This window comes from Rhinatrema bivittatum, chromosome 2 (genome assembly GCF_901001135.1).
Source record: "Rhinatrema bivittatum chromosome 2, aRhiBiv1.1, whole genome shotgun sequence".
NCBI lineage: Eukaryota > Metazoa > Chordata > Amphibia > Gymnophiona > Rhinatrematidae > Rhinatrema > Rhinatrema bivittatum.
The window spans coordinates 711,543,794-711,564,895 of NC_042616.1; the positions used below are offsets into that span (position 1 = coordinate 711,543,794).

The window sequence follows — 21,102 nt, forward strand, 5'->3', positions numbered from 1 at the left end:
TTTTCTCCTTTGCTCCTTCCTGTTATTGTATCGACTCCTCCCACCCTCCTTCCAATGCTCTTCTGCTCTCACTCCTCTCCCCTAGCCCATGCCTCCCTTCTCTATATCTTCCTTCTCCTTCCTCTCTGCCCACCTGCCTTTGCTGTTCTCTACTTTTCCTCCCCTTTCTCTGTCTTGTTTATGCTTCCCCTTTCCCCTTTTCCTTTCCCTTACTTCTCCTTGACATCCCGTGTGTATTTGGTCTGATTGCAGTGCATGCGCTTCGAAGAAAAAAAAAACGGTAAGGAGACTTTGCAAACATCGCTTTGTGCCCTATAATACTTTTAAAGGTCCTTGGTCAGCGGATTTGGCCGGCTGAGTTCGGAATTTAGCTGGAGAAACCGCAAAGTGTTAAAATTGTGGGCCAATGAATGGCTAACTTACCTGGATAAAACGGGATGACTGGGTATGGGGCTTATGTTTAGCTGGGTAGCATATAGTTTTCCCCCTGTCCGAACTCCAAACCAGAAATATACCTTGTTATATGCTCCTACCTTTACTTGTGTAGAGGATGGACAGTAATCAAACAGCCTATTTCTGTGGATAAAAGAGCACTTTATCCCCAGAAATGGCTTTCATTATTGTCCTCCCTGTATATAATGGTGATATGCATTCAGCCTTACACAATTTAAAGTTTGAACCTTTCTTTAACAGACGAAGACAAGCCTGCATCAAAAATGACCGAGCGATTGGGAGTCAGGGTAGAGGTGGGTATTTTTTTTAGATTAAGGGACAGGCCCTTCAGTGAGGTTAGATCCTCTGGAGCTGCTCAGGGGAAGTCTTCAGGAGGCTTCTCAGTGCTGAACCGGCTAAGCTAAATTTGGGAATATTTCCAGCCGCCAAGCTGTGATTGAAAATTTATCCAGTAAACAGAATCAACTCTTGTGGTCACTTAGCAGCTCTTCTGAAAACTTACCCCTTACTTTGAATACAGAAATGGGCACAATTAACTTTGTGATAACCAATATCAATGCCTGTACCTCAGATGGAAAGTAGGACATCAGGAAATGCTCACATATCTCCTTTCTTTCTCTTTCCGGTTCCGCTCGTCCTGCAAACTTCAGCACCGGTGCAGCTACTCCCATCCCTCTTTCCACTGCTCCCTCTGCTCTCTCTCCTCTCTTCTACCCCATGCCTCCCCCTCTGCATCTCCCCTCCTCCCTCTCCCATCAATCTCCCGGCCTTATCTCCTGTTCCCCCCTTCCATCTTTTTCTCCTTTGCTCCTTCCTGTTATTGTATCAACTCCTCCCACCCTCCTTCCAATGCTCTCCCTGCTCTCCCTCCTCTCCCCTAGCCCATGCCTCCCTTCTCTATATCTCCCTCCTCCTTCCTCTCTGCCCACCTGCCTTTGCTGTTCTCTACTTTTCCTCCCCTTTCTCTGTCTTGTTTATGCTTCCCCTTTCCCCTTTTCCTTTCCCTTACTTCTCCTTGACATCCCATGTGTGTTTGGTCTGATTGCAGTGCATGCGCTTCGAAGAAAAAAAACCGGTAAGGAGACTTTGAAAACATCGCTTCGTGCCCTGTAATACTTTTAAAGGTGCTTGGTCAGCGGATTTGTCCGGCTGAGTTTGGAATTTAGCTGGACAAACCGCAAAGTGTTAAAATTGTGGGCCAATGAATGGCTAACTTACCTGGATAAAAAGAGATGACCGGGTGTGGGGCTTATGTTTAGCTGGGTGGCAGCCCTGAAGTGAGATAGATAAACTTACTCCACTGTCTTTGGGTCTATACAGCGGGAACCCGTACCTGGGTAAGTCCAGCTAACTTCCTGCTCTCAGCACCGCTGAATGGACCTATTAGTTTATAAATATAAATGAAGAAACATTTTGTTGGTATTCAGGGATTTCACAGTGCTAATCAGTGATTTCTCAGAGACGAGGAGTCCCTCAGATCACAGGGAACTGTCTGCCCTCTATAGTTACTCCAGTGAGCCATAGCAAATGGTTTAGTCCACTCACTACCCTAAACTAGGTCCTCCTCTGGGAGGTGCTTAGACCTTAGAAAAGGGACCCAGAAAAGACAAAACAATAAATATAACAACTGAGGAATCACTATATAGCAGTCAAATGTTTATTTATTAGCACAATCTGTGGTCAGAAGACCTCCTCACTGATTCAGATGCTTGTTGGTTACTCCAGCTCTACCTGACACAAAAACCTGAAAGAAGTGTGAGACTTGGTGCAGGACCCTGCTGATACCCAGCACTAACTTACCTGTCACTAATCATTCACAGAAACAGTGCTAATAAATGAATGTTATAATATATAAGAAAAGGATTTACAGTTAACTCAAAAGGCTTGGAAAACTGCAAACAGCAAAGAGGAAAAAAGGAAAGGAGCAGTAACTGCTGGTACTTAACAGTTTGTCTGCAGAGTGAAATGCTGCTTCCTTCCTAGTCAGATATGAGGGTGCTGTGTAACCTTTTCCTGTCAACCCACAGCTGTACTTCCCAGCTGAAACAGGTCTCTCTCTCTCTCTCTTTCTGCTAATTCCAACTGTCATTCTCTCAGCCCGTTCTATCACTCTTACAGATCCTCAGCAGCAGTGCAATGTCTGCTGAAACGAGCATCTCTCTCTCAGTGTTACAGTCTCTCTCTCTTAGAACTTAGCAGCAGGGTGAAGACATCGGTCCTGGGATTCATCCACTCAGCTCCAGCTCCTGGTGCCAGTGGAACTCTGCGCTCTTACACTGCCGCCTGCGGACCGGCTGAAGATCATCTGAATAAAAAAACCTTCTCTCAATATACCAGGCAAATAACAAGTAAAACTCCTGCTCATCACCAACAATAATTTTCCAAGTGCGTGGCTCGACTTTTGTGCTGTACCAGAGAGACATTTGAAATTCTGCTGACTCTGCCCCTCCAGCTCTGCCTCAGCCCGATCCCTGAAACACCTCTGCTCGCTGGCTATAAAAGACTGAGTGTTAGAGCAGTGGGAAGCCAGGGTTTAAATACCACTGTCACCACTCCTTGTGGCCTCAGGGTCAGATTGTGAGCCCACTATGAATAGAGAAATAACTACAGTACCTGAATGTCATCCACTTTGAAGTGCTGAAAGTTGGAATATAAATAAAATTAAATTAAAAAAAAAAAAAACTCAGGCTCCTGATTGATTTACCCCATGTAACCTCTACAGTACCGGGGGGCAGGGTTAGGTCGGCCATAATAAATGTAGATAGTTGGGTGGCTGATGAACGGAAGGACTGCCTGGTAACCTGCCTGCCTGGTGCGACGGTGGCACACCTCACACGTCACCCGGTGCTGCCTTGGATCAGAAAAGTCTCACGGTTGGAGAACATCATCTTGGTGTAGCAGGAAGTGATGATCCTGTAGCAAGGACCTGCTCTCCAGGTGATGCATTGTCCTCTTGCACTGAGTACAAGACTCCTAGGGCTACTGCCCAGGAGGGAAGGGTTAGGTCGGCCATCATAAATGTAGCTAGCTGGGTGGCTGGTGGACATGAGGACTGCCTGGTAACTTGCCTGCCTGATGCGAAGGCGGCACACCTCACGCGTCACCCAGATAGGATTATAGACAGTGCTAGGAAGGAGCTGGCTGCCGAGGTACATATGGGCACCAATGACATAGGAAAATGTGGGAGAGAAGTTCTGGAAGCCAAATTTAGGATTTCAGGTAGAAAGCTGAAATCTGGAGCCTCCAGGGTGGCATTCTCTGAAATGTTGCCCATTCCAGATGCAGGTCCTCAGAGGCAGGCAAAGCTCTCGGGTTTCAATTCATGGATGAGACGATGATGCAGGGAGCAGGGATTCAGTTTTGTAAGAAACTGGGAAACCAGAATGAAATCAGGCTGCTGGCACTAACTTTTAAAAAGGAGATAGAGCAGCTTTTAAATGGTTCGGAGGAATGTATCTTTGAAGGATACTAATGAAATAGAAGAGCTATGGCATCCCAACAGAGAGGTTCCAATAAATGCAAACGTAGTCCATGTGCCTGTAAGTAAAGAATCCAAATTATCCCTATCATCTGAAAGCAGGTTGTTAATACAAATAAAAAACACACTTTGAAATGTCTGTATGCCATTGCCAGAAATCTAAGAAGTAAGATGGGAGAGTCAGAGTGTATAGCGGTGAATGATGAGATAGACATAATTGGCATCACAGAGACTTGGTAGAAGGAGGATAACTAACGGGACAGTGCTATATCAGGATACAAATTATATCGCAATGATAGGATCAACTTGGAGGGTGTGGCACTTTATATCCAGGAGGCTATAGAGTCCAACAGTATAAAGATCATAGAAGAGACTAAATACTCATTAGAATCTATATGGGTTGAAATCGCATGTGTGTTGGGTATGAGTACAGTGATAGGAGTATACTACCGTCCACCTGGCCAAAATGGTCAGATGATGAAATGCTAAGAGAAATCAGGGAAGCTAATAAATTTGGCAGTGCAGTAATAGGAGATTTCAATTACCCCAATATTGACTGGGTAAATGTAACATCAGGACTTGCTAGAGACAAAGTTCCTGGATGGAATAAACTACTGCTTCATGGAGCAATTGGTTCAGGAACCAACGATAGAGGGAGCAATTTTAGATTTAATTCTTGGTAGAATGCAAGATTTGGTGAGAGAGGTAATAGTGGTAGTGGTGGGGCCACTTGGCAATGGTGATCATAACGTGATAAAATTTGAACTAATGACTGGAAGGGGTCAGTATGTAAATCTACAGCTCTAACACTAAATTTTCAAAAGGGAAACTTTGATAAAATGAGCGAAATAGAAAAAAACTGAAAGGTGCAGCTGCAGAGGTTAAAAGTGTACAACAGGTGTAGACATTGTTTAAAAATAGAATCTTATGGTGGCCCCAATTTCTCTGCTTGAAATTCAGGCAGCTATCAAGTTGTTACCAGAGGGTAAATGTCCTGGCCCTGATGGGTTCCCTACTGGTGGTGGGGGGCATTCCCTGGGCACTATGGCTGATGCTACGATCACTCTCATTCATAAAAAAAAGTCACCCCTAGTATGCCTCACTGGCGCTCACAAATACAGGCTATTGCTGATCTGGAACAGCTACGATACAGTCTTAAGGGTAAGCATGCTAAATTTATCAGTACTTGGGGGCCATATCTTGATTATTTGAATGATACTTAAGCTAATTTGTGGTGCCACTTAGGGTTATTTTTTTATTTCCACTTCTATTGTCCCTCAATCGTTTGCTCCCCTATGTACTATCTTTTGCCATGTACCTCACTGCAATATGAGTTATTGCTTCTATGTACTTTTCTCTGTTTGTTTGGAAAAATATAAATAGTTATAACAATACAATCTTAGATGCGCAGTCCAGATGTCTTCCATGCATTAAAAAAGGTGGAAGGAAGGTAAAACGATTACCAGCAAGGTTAAAAGGTGAGCTGAAAGAGGCTATTTTAGCCAAAAAAATCCTTCAAAAATTGGAAGAAGGATCCATCTGAAGAAAATAGGAAAAAGCATAAGCATTGTCAAGTTAAGTGTAAAACACTGATAAGGCAGGCTAAGAGAGAATTTGAAATGATGTTGGCCGTAGAGGCAAAAAGTCATAATAAAAAGTTTTTAAAATACATCCGAAGCAAGAAACCTATAAGGGAGTCGGTTGGATGACTGAGGGGTTAAAGGGGCTCTTAGGGAAGTTTAGGCCATTGCAGAAAGACTAAATGAATTCTTTGCTTCTGTGTTTACCAATGATGATGCTGGGGAGATACCAGTTCCAGAGATGGTTTTCAAGGGTGATGAGTCAGATGAACTGAACCAAATCACGGTGAACCTAGAAGATGAAGTAGGCCTGATTGACAAACTGAAGAGTAGTAAATCACCTGGACTGGATGGTATACACCCCAGGGTTCTGAAGGAACTAAAAAATGAAATTTCAAATCTATTAGGTAAATTTTGTAACCTATCATTAAAATCATCCATTGTACCTGAAGACTGGAGGGTGGCTAATGTAACCCCAATATTTAAAAAGGGTTCCAGGGGCGATCCAGGAAACTATAGACCAGTGAGCCTGACTTCAGTGCCAGGAAAAATAGTGGAAAGTGTTCTAAAGATCAAAATCACAGAACATATAGAAAGACATGGTTTAATGGAACAAAGTCAGCATGGCTTTACCTAAGGGAAGTCTTGCCTCACAAATCATATTTTTGAAGGGGTTAATAAACATGTGGATAAAGGTGAACCAATAGATGTAGTGTATTTGGATTTTCAGAAGGCATTTGACGAAGTCCCTCATGAAAGGCTTCTAAGAAAACTAAAAGTTATGAGACAGGAGGCGATGTCCTTTTGTGGATTACAAACTGGTTAAAAGACAGGAAACAAAGCGTAGGATTAAATGGCTAATTTTCTCAGTGGAAAAGGATAAACAACTGGACAGCCCGGGACGGGTTCCCATCAGTCCTGTCCTGGTTTCAGCGAATGGCCTCGTTTCTCCAACTTGAACATTTAGACTTTGTACTGGGCAAGCGGAAGTCGGATAAACTGTACTGGGCCTGCTGGCAGGCTTGTGTTCTTCTGATGCCGACAGCTGTTCAAGAAGGGCTGCGGGCAAGTGGCTATGAGCTTGAATGGTGCAACCCAGGGTCTCAGTAGAGTGAGGGGGTTTAGGGGGTGGAGGGGGGGAAGGGGAGGGAAGGGTAGTGTGTGGTGGTGTGAATGGCGTGTGGTGTGCATGAGGCAAAGTGAGGTGCAAATGTTAGTAGTATGAGGGGAACTGGTATGGGGAGAAAACAGGAAAAACAGATAGGCTGTAGTTATGAGGGAGGTCTCTGTTGTTGTTAGTTTGTTTAAACAACTTGTGTTGTATTGGATGTTTAGTATATTGGTTGTATCTACTGAGTGTGGGATTCACTGCCTATTCATGTATCCTCCCAATAAAAATTATTTTGAAAAAAAAAAAGGAAAAGGGTAAACAGTGGAGTGCCTCAGGGATCTGTACTTGGACCTGTGCTTTTCAATATATTTATAAATGATCTGGAAATGAATATGATGAGTGAGGTTATCAAATCTGCAGATGATACAAAATTATTCAGAGTAGTTAAATCACAAATGGATTGTGATACATTGCAGGAGGACCTTGCGATTCTGGAAGATTGGGCATCCAAATGGAAGATGAAATTTAATGGGAAATAAACATTCCTGTAGTTACAGATGTTAGGTTCCATATTCGGAGTTACCACGCAGGAAAAAGATCTAGGCATCATAGTGGGTAATATTTATTTATTTATTTATTTAAGTTTTTTTATATACCAACATTCAAGACGGTAGTCCCATCATGCTGGTTCACAAGAAACAGGGGTGCAATTAAAATAAACTTTACAATTTGAACAATGGTGCAGAAAAGCAGTTACATGTAACAGGGAATCAATAACTTGGAGTAAGAAGGAAAATGCCGCAGCTCAGTGTGCTGCGGCAGTCAAAAAAGCAAACAGAATATTAGGAATTATTAGGAGTGAATAAAACAGAACGTCAGAAAGCATCTATATCACTCCATGGTGAGACCGCACCTTGAGTACTGTGTACAACTCTGGTCGCCGCACCCCAAAAAAGGTATAGTTGCCATGGAGAAGGTACAGAGAAGGGTGATCAAAATGAAAAAGGGGATGGAACAGCTCCCCTATGAGGAAAGGCTGAAGAGGTTAGGGCTATTCAGCTTGGAGTAGAGACAGCTGAGGGTGGATATGATAGAGGTCTTTAAGATCATGAGAGGTCTAGAACGAGTAGATGTGAATCGGTTATTTACACTTTCGTTTAATAGAAGGACTAGGGGGCATACCATGAAGTTAGCAAGTAGCACATTAAGACTAATCAGAGAAAGTTCTTTTTCACTCAGCTTAAGCTCTGGAATTTGTTGCCAGAGGATGTGGTTAGTGCAGTTAGTGTAGCTGGGTTTAAAAAAGGTTTGGATAAGTCTATTAACTGCTATTAATCAAGCTGACTTAGGGAATAGCCTCTCTAATCCTAGCATCAGTAGCATGGGGTCTACTTAGTGTTTGGGTACTGTGGGAAACAGGAAACAGGAATGCTGGGTTTGGTCACTGTTGGAAACAGGATGCTGGGCTTGACTGACTCTTGGTCTGATCTAGTATGACAATTTCTTATGTTCTTAGTGATGACATGGACCCATGGGACAGTGATTCCTAAAGGTACAAACCAGTTTCTACTACTAATTATCATTCCCATAGTGCTACTAGAAGTAAATAGCACTCTGCCAAAACATATAAGAGACAGTCCCTACTCAGTAGAGCTTACAATATAATCAAGACAAACATACAGGGCAAAAGAGACATTAGGCATTTCATTTCATCTTTTAAGGAAATAGGTTCCTGTTAGTACCCCAGATCAGTCCAGATGAGAGGGTTTATGCATCCCTACCCGCAGATGGAGGCAGAGAACAAAACTTTGAGGTACTGCTACATAAATGGGAGGGCCACCTGCAGTCCTTCAGTACTGACCTGTATTTCTCTGTCTCCAGCAGATAGTAGAGGTGCAAACCTGCAGTCTGGAATTGTTTAAAAAAAAAAAAAAAAAAAAGATAAGAAGAGAGTTTGGCTCCCCGAGGTGTTAGGTTCCTTCTTGGGCTATCCCTCGGTTGGAGCAGGGCGAGCGGGGACTTGGTAATCCCTGTCCAGACTCAGCCCTTCTTGACAGGGGAAGTAGATAGCCAGGGTTCTTGGGTCTTTGCCGTGGCTGCAGTTTGAGGCAAGCTCGCCTCGATGCGGCCTCGTTTTGCAGCGATGTTTTCTTCCGGGGCCGCGCATTCAGGAAGGAGGAGGAGCACCTGCAGGTTTAAACGCGACTTTTTTCTTCGGGCCGTGGTGACGTGAGCTCCGCCACGGCTCTGCCGATCTGCCTGCTAGGTGTCGCTGCTCAGCCGCTCGTGGGATGAGGTCCACCAGCGGCCTCCCGAGCCTCCCTGCGCCCATGGGTATTGGCTCCCCTCGGGATACCCCTGCTCGCGGCGCCCCCTAATACTCGGGGCCTTAGACCCAGGCCTGGTTCGCCTAGTGCTTCCACCGGCCCTGGGAGGGGCGGGTACAAGGTACAAAGGGAAAAGGCCTTGAGGGGTAGAAAGCATTTAGGGAGAGGGGGTGAGAACATTTGCAGGGAGTCAGAAGGGGGGGGGGATCTGAAGGGAGGGAGTTGAGAAGAGGGAAAAGCCTTGGAAGAGGGGTGAGAAAGCGTAAAAGCCTTTTATGGAGGGTTAAAAAGGAGGAAAAGCTTTTGAAGAGTGAGAGGGAGAGAGTGAGATGGAAAGACCTAAGGGGACTGGGGAGGAGCTGAAAGGCAGTGGAAGGAGCGTTACTCTCTTCATTTCTCACTTAGACCGCCAGCCTTCCATCTCCCTCTGTCACCCCCCTCTCCAGCCCCTTCATTTCCCCCTTTGATTTCACTTCTCTCTCAAGCTCTTATTCCTCCCATCTTCACCCTCTCTGCTCAGCCTCTCCCAGCCCTCTGACCTCTCTCACCGGCCCCAGTTCCTTCCCTGTCATTCACCTCTCCCGGCATGGCCAAGCCCCTTTATTGTCTCTCTGATCTCCCACCTACATTCCCATTCCCCCTTTTTACCTCCTCACTAGCCCCATTTCCAAATTCACCCCCTTCACAGTCCCCTCTCTTCTGTTTTGGTATTTTGCAGAGTGCAGGAAGGATTGCCTTTCTATTTCTCATCCTCCAGTATTGCACTGCTTATAGAATCTGGCTTCACGTTTTGTCCGCATGTTTCTGTTTCTGATTTGTGGTCCCTTGCTCTGTATTAGGCGCGAGTCTGTCCATGTTCTGAATGTGTGACGGAGGGGAGGAATTCTGCTTGCGTGTCGTTCCTGTGTGGGGATCTGTAGCAATTCAGCTTGTTCTGTTTCCCAATAGGAGGTGCATTGGTATTTTAGGCCTGGTGTAATATTTGTAGAGCTGCCTTTTCGTAGCTAGGGTTTTGCTATTTGAGTCTTGGAAGTTTATAGATTCTGAGGGTCTCTTTTCACAGTTTTATGTTACTTTACAAAGTGTCAGTGGAAGGGAGTGGATGTTGCTCTTCCTGAGGTGACATTACAATTTGAATATAAATTTTGTTGACTGATAAGTTGTAATGGGGAAATGTTCTACCTGCTATACGGAGGGAATTTCTGTGGTTCTGGTGTGTGTTACAGAACTGGAGGTGCAGGGTTTTACTGAGATTCTGTCCCACTCTGTGTAGACTCCAGACCTCACTCCCATCTAGAACCAATGGTTGAACGATGCTATCAAATAAAGACAATGATAGGTTTATTTGAGGGGGGGGGACTGAAACTGACTGGGGGGGTTCTTTGTGCAGAGAAAGCAAATGTTGCTTACCTGTAACAGGTGTTCTCACAGGACAGCAGGATGTTAGTCCTCACATATCGGTGACATCATAGGATGGAGCCCAATCACGGAACACTTTTGTCAAAGTTTCTAGAAATTTGACTGGCCCCTACTGGGTATGTCCAGCATGGCACTAACCCTGCAGCCAGCAGGAGTCCCCCTTCAGTCTTGTTTAAAAAGCTACAGGAAGTGCCGAAAAATTAAATAAGAAACATAACGAACCCCAAACCGCGGGGCAGCGGGCGGGTTTTGTGAGGACTAACATCCTGCTGTCCTGTGAGAATACCTGTTACAGGTAAGCAACATTTGTTTTCTCACAGGACAAGCAGGATGGTAGTCCTCGCATATGGGCGAGTACCGAGCTGAGGATGTCAGAGTATGCACCAAATGTACCCAGTGTGCAAGGCACTGGGACTGGGGTGAATTTTGGCCGAGGGCATCCTGAACCCTACCGGGCAGGCGGAAGGGTGTTGGTATGTCAAGTTGTGAATAGGTTGCGTAGGACAGATTGGCCGAAGATGGAATCTTGTCTTCCGGCTTTGTCCAAGCAAAAGTGGGCTGTTAAGGTATGGAGAGAACTCCAGGTGGCAGCCCTGCAAATGTCAGGAAGCGGCACCGATCGTAGGTGTGCTACTGAAGTCGCCATGACCCTCTCAGAGTGTGGTTTGACACGGTCTTGGAATGGAATGCCTGCTTGCTGATAGCAAAAGGATATGCAGTCCGCTAACCCCCCAGGATTATTAGAAACTAATATTTCACCAATTATAGAATATTTAACTCTTAATATCAACCCCGACAGGCCTTCAATTCTTTTAGGAGATTTTAATCTACACATGAATGCATCTCTTTCTTCTTCATGTTGTATATTAGTCGAAGCCCTGCAAGCCTTAGGTTTAGAATTGTTAACCCCATGGGCAACTCATATTCATGGACATGCTCTGGATCGAATCTTTGTTAATCCAACACTAATTAAACATGAAAAAACACACATCTGGCCTGTCCCCTGGTTAGATCATTACTTAATTTGTTCTAAAGTTTCCTATATCAGGCCCACTCTAACTGAAGAAAAAAAGTTATGTACTTTTGAATATAGGAAACCCTATAATTCCGAAGTACTTCACTCAGAATTAACTGAGTACCCATCTAAATCCCAAGCATCTCTAGATCCTACCGAGATGTGGTATAAGACAACTCAAGAAATAGCTGACAGAATAAATCCACTAAGACTCAAAGCAGTGCAACTTACTAAAAAGCAGAATCCTTGGTACAATAATGATCTAAGACAATTAAAACTTATATTACGTAGAAAAGAAAGAATCTGGAAGAAATAAAAAACTATTTTAGCATTAACTAATTATCGTATCTTTCTTGCCCATTATCGTAAAAAAATTATTATAGCTAAGAGGATTTATTATGATAATAAGATTCAAAGGTTTGGGTCCTGAATCTTCTGCTCCAGCGGGGGTGAGTGAACCGGGCTTCCCGGTGTCACCCCCGACGCTGCTGCCTACCTCGGCCTGGTCCTCGACCCTCAGCAGCGGTCTCAACCAGGGGGGGGGGGTCCTTTCAGAACCTTCCCAACCCCCTGGGAGATTTACACCAGAGGAGACTTTTCTTCTCTTTTCTTCTTCTGAATGTCTTTTACCCTTTTTATGTATTTCTTTCTTCTTTTTTTTTTTTTTAACCATCCCTGACTAACTACGAAAACATGAACCAGGGATCCCAGAGACTGTGGGTGGACCTGCCCCATCTGCTGGAGACAGAGAAAGACTGAGGGGCTGTGGGTGGCACCTTACTATATGTAGGGAGCCCGACAGGTGCGGAGTCACAACCCAGGTGTCTGGACTGATCTGGGTACGTACAGGGAACAAGTAATGACTCTTCATCTGAATAAAAAAGCACTAGGAGTCGAGTGGAATCATTTAGACTAACTGTTTTATTAAAGCATGAGCTTTCGAGGACTCAGTCCACACCATCAGATGCATGAAATGATGTACAGTTGATGTGTACAATATATACAGAACAGTGAGAAGACATGGGAAAAGGCAGGAAACGGTGTGGAGAGAGTGTGAATAGGATTGTAGTTTAGCCTACTGACAACTGAGGTAAGTGTGAATAGACAGAATGATCAGACAACAGTTCAGTTTATGCATATTTGTAGTGAGTCATGAATCCATTGCTTCTGTTCAGCCCTTGGGTGATGGTATTTAGATTTTTAATGAGTTCCAATTCAGCAGTTTCAGGCTGGAGTGCTCCTTTGAAGTTTTCATGTAGGAGTATGGCAACCTTAAGCTCAGATAGAGAAAGTCAAGGAAGGTTGAATGTTGTCATTTCTAACCTCAGGTTAAATCCCTTTACCTTGTCCTTATAGATTGTCCCGTTTGTCCTATGTAGACAGAAGCGGGACTTTGCTGGCAGGTGTTGGCATATATTAGATTGCAAGAAAAGCAGGAGAATGTGTCCCGCATGTTATAGTAGTCTGTTGCTTTGCCTGCTTAGACTGCACTCTAAGGTAATTCTCACACCAGTGTATCAGAATGTGTTCTACTGTTGCTCTCATAGTCCCCAGTCCAAGAAGTGTATTCCCCCTTAAAGCATAATCAATGAAGGCTGTATTAGTTGAAACGTAGAGGCACTCTTTGGGGAAGCTCCAGTCTTAGAGAGGCTCCAAAGAAGGGGAAACGCTGGTTCCCTGCCCTGATGCAGGGAGTGACAATTCAGGGCAGGATTCTACTCAGTAGCTAACAGCAGTGTTTTTCTGGCAGCTCACTGACACAACAGTCTGATGTCAATACTGCAAGGCAGGGACAAAGAAATAAAACATAACCTGTTGTACTGCTCCTGCTGAACAATTTAGGACTACTTAGCTGCAACTGGTCCTGCAGGTAGGGGGGTGGTAAACTCCTGGCTCCTATAGTGGAAGCTCCTGGACTCTCCTTCTCTCTCCTGGTAGCTGTGGTGGAAGTGGGGAGGGGGGGGATCCTCTCCCACTGCTGATATCTCTCCTCTCTGTTATCTAGTTCCCTTAAGGTCTAGCTCAGCTTGGTAGCTGGGCTCATTACCCCAACACACACAGCACTGATATTCCTCCTGCCTTAGGCTTTGATGTTTTTTTTTTCTCTTTTCTGATTGGTCTGAAGTTCTCATCCTGGGTGATGAGCTGGCTCCCCATTGGCTCCTGATAGTAACTGAACTTCCTGTGCCTCCTGTAATCAGATAACCTCCTGCCTTAGGCTTTGTTGTTGTTTTTTTCTCTTTTCTGATTGGTCTGAAGTTCTCATCCTCTCTCCGGGTAATGAGCTGGCTCCCCATTGGCTCCTGATAGTAACTGAACTTCCTGTGCCTCCTGTAATCAGATAATGTTTGCTTTCTGCAACAGCACAAGTCTCAGGCTGGATTTAAACTGAAACAGTTGTCACCAGTCCAGTTTTTTAATTTTTGTTTACACTATACATCCTTGTACAGGGTAAGGTCAGGAGGGCAGGGACCCAAATCAGGCAGTCCGGCCACATATGTGAAGGTCTTTGCCCTGTGCTGGGATAAATTTTCCTTTAAGTGTTGATTCCTTGACCAATTGCTCCATGAAGCAGTCGTTTATTACATCCAGGAACTTTAAGTCTCTACATGTCCTGATGTTACATTTACCCAGTCAATATTAGAGTAATTGAAATCTCCCATTATTTCTGCACTGCCAAATTGGTTAGCTTCCCTGATTTCTCTTAGCATTTCATCATCTGACCATTTTGGTCAGGTGGACGGTAGTATACTCCTATCACTGTACTCTTACCCGACACACATGTGATTTCTACCCATATAGATTCTATTGAGCATTTAGTCTCTTGTATGATCTTTATACTGTTGGTCTCTGTTCTCTCCCGGACATAAAGTGCCACACCCCCACCAAGCTGATCCTCCCTATCATTGCGATATAATTTGTAACCTGATATAGCACTGTCCCTGAAGCAAACCTTCGGGTCATGGGAACGCCCTGATGCCTATCTATCCAAAGGAATGGACAATGTTGCCAAGGGATGGCCCGGCTGCCTCCGAAGCATCACTGCTGCATGCTTACTGATACCTGAAGCTGTCAAACTAATATTCAGACAACCCTTACAGATAACTACGCCTCATACTATCAGGGGACTGCTTGAAACTCATGGCTCGAAGTGGATGACCAACTCACGTCTCGTCAAGTACCAGGCCTTGCTCTGCGAAACTCCTGAAATTCAGATACAAGACAGCAGCAATCTGAACCCGGCCACACTCATGCCGGCACCTGAACCAGTCATCCATGACTGTGGAGATGTCATGGCTACCATTCATGGTAAGAAGACATGGGAAAAGGCAGGAAACGGTGTGGAGAGAGTGTGAATAGGATTGTAGTTTAGCCTACTGACAACTGAGGTAAGTGTGAATAGACAGAATGATCAGACAACAGTTCAGTTTATGCATATTTGTAGTGAGTCATGAATCCATTGCTTCTGTTCAGCCCTTGGGTGATGGTATTTAGATTTTTAATGAGTTCCAATTCAGCAGTTTCAGGCTGGAGTGCTCCTTTGAAGTTTTCATGTAGGAGTATGGCAACCTTAAGGTCAGATAGAGAATGTCAAGGAAGGTTGAATGTTGTCATTTCTAACCTCAGGTTTATATCCTTTTCCCTTGTCCTTATAGATTGTCCCGTTTGTCCTATGTAGACAGAAGCTGGACTTTGCTGGCAGGTGTTGGCATATATTAGATTGGAAGAAAAGCAGGAGAATGTGTCCCGCATGTTGCTGATGATGTTGTGTCCAGAGATGGAATTGTCTGGGATAATATGTGGAAAGTGTTGGCATCTCCTTTTCTGGCAAGGTCTGGGTCCTGGGTTGGTGTCCTTCTACTATTTGCAGCGGCTGATGAGTATCTTTTGAGGTTGAGGGGCTGCTACACCAGACTAGCACGGCTATCCCTCTGAAGATTTTTCATGTAAATCAGTGGAGGAAAATTTGGCTTTCACTGCAACCTCTGCAGCAACATTTTCTCTCTCGCTGAACACAGAAGATTGGAAAGAAAAACACTCACTGTTATCTGCACTCTGCAGCAGTGACACATCATCAAGCTCGTATGCCAGTTTCTTTAGCATAAAGCTGGCTCCTGCTGTTGTAGTAGTCCAGAAGAAATCCCTCTTCAGTTTCAGGGCAGGACCTCATTTTTGGTTTTTACCTGCCGGTGCCAGTGCAAAAGTGCGCAATTTTGGACACATTTAAATTTACTTCATTTGCTCTGCCTTTCCCTCTCCCTCACATCATTGTATATATGTCACCGGGGATGTTAAGATTACAACAAGGATTTAACATTTTTCCGTGGTATTATAATGCCCACTGCCTAGTGCCCACTGCACACACTGCCTTCTGCCAGGCAAACAGTGAGTGTCATCCTGTCTGCTCTATCTGCACTATTTCTCTGTCACAGACAGGCTTCACAATACAGGCTGTTATGCTGCACTTTCTGGCCTGCCTTCACTGCTCGCTTATGCCCAGTACTACCTAGCTCCCACTGCCCACACTGTGCCCACTGGCAGTCATACAGAGAATAAATAACTAATCTGAAGTGTAGCTAAGGCTTCAATCACGAAAAAGGATAAACAGAACAGCAAGCGAAGCAACACAAATCTACAATGATGCAGAGATATTGTGATGCCATGCTGCCTCCATGGTTTGTTTTCCTGTCTTGTGTTAATGGGCTGCCACAGCAAAAATCCTTACCAAGAACTCGGAGAGAGCTGAGTGCTATGCTTTCACACAGACAATGTCTAGAGAAACAATGCAGAGCAAGGCTGTGACATGCTCATTCGTCGAGCTCAGCATCACTGTAACCCGCTGTGCGGCATTATAGGAGACTAGGAAAATGCTCCGCTGCGATACATCATAACTCTCATTGCTTGATGGTATGCCAATCCGTCCCTTCTCTGCAGCCTGCCCGCTCCACAGTGTATGAACCTTTCTCCATACATTTGCAACTGTTGCTATGCCTATGATTTCCATGGGTCTTTTGACTATAATTGCTTAGAGAAATCATTCTGTTTGACAGAAATGAAACAAGTAGGATTCCTTTAGTTCACGGGTCCCCTTCAGCTCATTTTGGACCCTAAGAGTTTAGAGTCAGAGTTTAAAGCTTTTAAAAAAGCTCTAAAAGCATGGCTTTTTGAACAGGCTTATATTGACTATCTTGAAAAAAAGAACTCATTGGTTTAAAGAAACATTATTTTTATCTTTGCTTTATGTTCTTTTATTAATAATTGATTAACAATTTTATTTTTTATGATATTTTACTGTACCTTTTAGATATTTCAGTTTGATTTTATGATTTTGTAACATGTAAACCGTTGCGATGTATATTATGAACGATGGTATACAAGAATTTTTAATAAATAAAATAAATAAATAAAAAAGAAACAAGTTGGCTTCTCTGATTTCATTTTTATATTTTGTTTTCAATGAATGCACTTCTCTAGCTGAGATGCTTGTTCAATTAGTCCTCCTTTAGGCAGGCATCAAGGGTTCGACGGTTGCTCACAGATTAAAAGAAAGGATCAGTTGGTTCCATAGTGTAGTGGGTATCACATCTGCTTTATATGCAGAAGGGCCTGGGTTCAATCCCCAGTAGATCCATTTTTAACTTGCTGCAGAAACAGGCATGAGTCTGAGTGCAAGGATTACTTAGATACCGAAAAAGCAAGTTGAAGACCAATGGGTTCCATATATGTGCAGTGGAAACCCAGGCATATCCCACAATCTATATGCGTGGGATAGATTTACAGGCCCTTCCTTCTATGCTTGCTACTTGAGCTCATGCGAATTCATAGCAGATATCATCTTCCCCAGAAGAAGTGTGGGAATGGTTACTGGAGATGAAATAAGGAAGCTTTAGGTAAACTCCTAAGCCAACATCTTGTGTGGTAAAAAGAATTCAGCAGTGACTCTAGTAAAACAAATTTTTCATGGTAGATGGGATGGCTCTTGGAAGATCTATTTTTTGCCAAGAGTAAAAAATGTTAGAATGTGAATGGTGGCTGAGGCGATTATCCCATGAATTATTCAAACAGTAGTCTAAAATAACTGGATAGGTGTTTGAAAGTGTAATAAGGAAGAGATCAATCAAGGAAATGGTTCCATGGTGTAGAGGTTATCACATTTATTTCACACACAGAAGGTCTTGGGTTCAAGTCCCAATGAAGCCACTTTATGTTTCTAGCAGTGGATGAGCATTTTATAGATGTTCAGCCATCAGCTGTATTGGTGTCAGTGAATGCTTGCATTGTTATGGGACCTTGTTAGGAACAGCTTGGGAGCAATCCTACAAAGATCTTGCAAGCACAGCTATCCAGGAGGGTTGAGTGCAATAGAAGACAGTGACAATAACTGTCTTGCACTAGTCCTGTTGTCCCTGAGGTGGTCATCCCCTGTGATGGACTGCAACAGTATATCCTTGGCAGTATGGACTGGAATGACAGGGCAGAATGAATGCAAAAGTTGGTCATTTCCTTGCAGTTACTCTCTGAGAGAAAATTAGCATTTGTCGAAGACCTCAGGTGCTAGTGGAGGATCCTCAAAACATCTTGCTTCACTTTTATCCTTGTAGTTCTATTTTCAAGCCCTCATTCTCTACTAGCTGCAGGGGCTGGCTATCAAGGGCATTTATTTCAGAACTGCCCCTTTTTCTAACTTTGACTGCTGCTTCTCTCCTGTCCTGGGGCATTACTATTGAAACCTGTTCCATTTCTTCCATTGTAGCTGTTCACTTCTCATGTTTGGCAGGGGGCTGCTTGCCTCTTACCTGAATGATGGAAAGGGTTGAGGGCATGGGATCAGATTGGGAAACACTTTTCCTCTTTTCTGCCACTTCCAAACTCCCCAGATGCTAGTCCTAAGGGCTGCTGCTTCTGTGGCTTATAAAGCATGCCAGTGTTAGTTAAATGCCCCATTTGTTTGCCAGGACCTGTGTCTTTGCCATGTGCTTGCATTTTGCAAAGCGTGGGCCTTCCCTTATTTAGAAATGTCTCCAGATCTTCCAAGTCCACTCTGATCCCTTCTCTATATACTTAGCAGAGGATGCTGCCACTGGAGCTGATATAGTGGGTGGACTCTGAGGAACATTGCCAAGGGCATCAGATGTGCTCTCTAACTGTGCTGCCTGCTCTTCAGCCACATCCTAATTTTGTCCTGCCTCCCCCATCAAAGAACTGGATAAGGTGGCTAACACACTACTATAAAGGCCTCCCAAATTTTCCCCATCTGGTACACTATCAATAGCTTCTATTTCAGGGAAAACAAGTAATGACTCTTTATCTGAATAAAAAAGCACTAGGAGTCGAGTGGAATCATTTAGACTAACTGTTTTATTAAAGCATGAGCTTTCGAGGACACAGTCCACACCATCAGATGCATGAAATGATGTACAGTGGATGTGAACAATATATATACAGAACAGTGAGAAGACATGGGAAAAGGCAGGAAACGGTGTGGAGAGAGTGTGAATAGGATTGTAGTTTAGCCTACTGACAACTGAGGTAAGTGTGAATAGACAGAATGATCAGACAACAGTTCAGTTTATGCATATTTGTAGTGAGTCATGAATCCATTGCTTCTGTTCAGCCCTTGGGTGATGGTATTTAGATTTTTAATGAGTTCCAATTCAGCAGTTTCAGGCTGGAGTGCTCCTTTGAAGTTTTCATGTAGGAGTATGGCAACCTTAAGGTCAGATAGAGAATGTCAAGGAAGGTTGAATGTTGTCATTTCTAACCTCAGGTTTAAATCCTTTTCCCTTGTCCTTATAGATTGTCCCGTTTGTCCTATGTAGACAGAAGCGGGACTTTGCTGGCAGGTATTGGCATATATTAGATTGGAAGAAAAGCAGGAGAATGTGTCCCGCATGTTCCTGATGATGTTGTGTCCAGTGATGGCATTGTCTAGGATAATATGTGGAAAGTGTTGGCATCTCCTTTTCTGGCAAGGTCTGGGTCCTGGGTTGGTGTCCTTGTACTATTTGCAGCGGCTGATGGGTATCTTTTGAGGTTGAGGGGCTGCTACACCAGACTAGCACGGCTATCCCTCTGAAGATTTTTCATGTAAATCAGTGGAGGAAATTTGGCTTTCACTGCAACCTCTGCAGCACCATTTTCTCTCTCGCTGAACACAGAAGATTGGAGAGAAAAACACTCACTGTTATCTGCACTCTGCAGCAGTGACACATCATCAAGCTCGTATGCCAGTTTCTTTAGCGTAAAGCTGGCTCCTGCTGTTGTAGAAGTCCAGAAGAAATCCCTCTTCAGTTTCAGGGCAGGACCTCATTTTTAGGGATGTGAATCGTTTTTCAACGATTAAAATTATTGTCCGATAATTTTAATATCGTCTTAAATCATTATAGAACACAATACAATAGAAATTCTAACGATTTATCGTTAAAAATCGTTAAATCGTGTTAGTGCGCACTAACAGAAAATGATACAAATTGACACTTTCCAGGTCAGTAAAGGTCAGTTAGGAATGAATATGTATTCCTATTGGCTGGCTGCCCTCTTATCTATTGATGTTACCAAGGTTGCCACTGAGGTGATTGTTGGGGGGATGGGAAATGGAAATGGAAACTCAGGAACACTAACAGAAAATGATACAAATTATTGACACTTTCCAGGTCAGTAAAGGTCAGTTAGGAATGAATATGTATTCCTATTGGCTGGCTGCCCTCTTATCTATTGATGTTACCAAGGTTCCAACTGAGGTGATGGTTGGGGGGATGGGAAATGGAAACTGTTGGTGGTTGACAAAAAAAGTAATGTGATCAGTCAATATGACTAGAACTTGTGCCCTATTCCTGATACCAGGGGTGTTGTGATCTTCCTGCACTCAGTGCCCTATCCCTGATACCAGGGGTGTTGTGATCTTCCTGCACACAGTGCCCTAACCCTGACACCAGGGGTGTTGTGATCTTCCTGCACACAGTGCCCTATCCCTATTACTACCAGGAGTGTTGTGATCTTCCTGCACACAGTGCCCTATCCCTATTAATACCAGGAGTGTTGTGATCTTCCTGCACACAGTGCCCTATCCCTATTAATACCAGGAGTGTTGTGATCTTCCTGCACACAGTGCCCTAACCCTGATACCAGGGGTGTTGTGATCTTCCTGCACACAGTGCCCTACCGTGATACCAGGGGTGTTGTGATCTTCCTGCACACAATGCCCTAACCCTGACACCAGGGGTGTTGTGATCTTCCTGCACACAGTGCCCTATCCCTATTAATACCAGGAGTGTTGTGATCTTCCTGCACACAGTGCCCTAACCCTGATACCAGGGGTGTTGTGATCTTCCTGCACACAGTGCCCTAACCCTGATACCAGGGGTGTTGTGATCTTCCTGCACACAGTGCCCTAACCCTGACACCAGGGGTGTTGTGATATTCCTGCACACAGTGCCCTATCCCTATTAATACCAGGAGTGTTGTGATCTTCCTGCACACAGTGCCCTAACCCTGATATCAGGGGTGTTGTGATCTTCCTGCATGCAGTGCCCTATCCCGCCTGCATTACTAGTGAGAGGCTGGCTTCACAGACAGGGGGGAGCTGCCTGACCCTCAGTCCAGACTTCCCCCATGTCCCAGCCAGTGAATGGTGTGTGGGTGAGGGGGGGGGGGAGGATGGTGAGGCTGAAACAGCTCCTTCCCTGCATTACTAGTGAGAGGCTGGCTTCACAGAAAGG

At 44.3% G+C, this 21,102-nt stretch overlaps 1 non-coding gene across 1 annotated transcript; it reads left to right on the forward strand.

The window, feature by feature from the left end:
* The first annotated feature begins 16,942 nt into the window (after positions 1–16,942).
* On the forward strand, positions 16,943–17,015 carry TRNAI-UAU. Its single transcript has one exon. It is a non-coding gene; the product is annotated as a tRNA-Ile (tRNA).
* Positions 17,016–21,102: the final 4,087 nt, after the last annotated feature.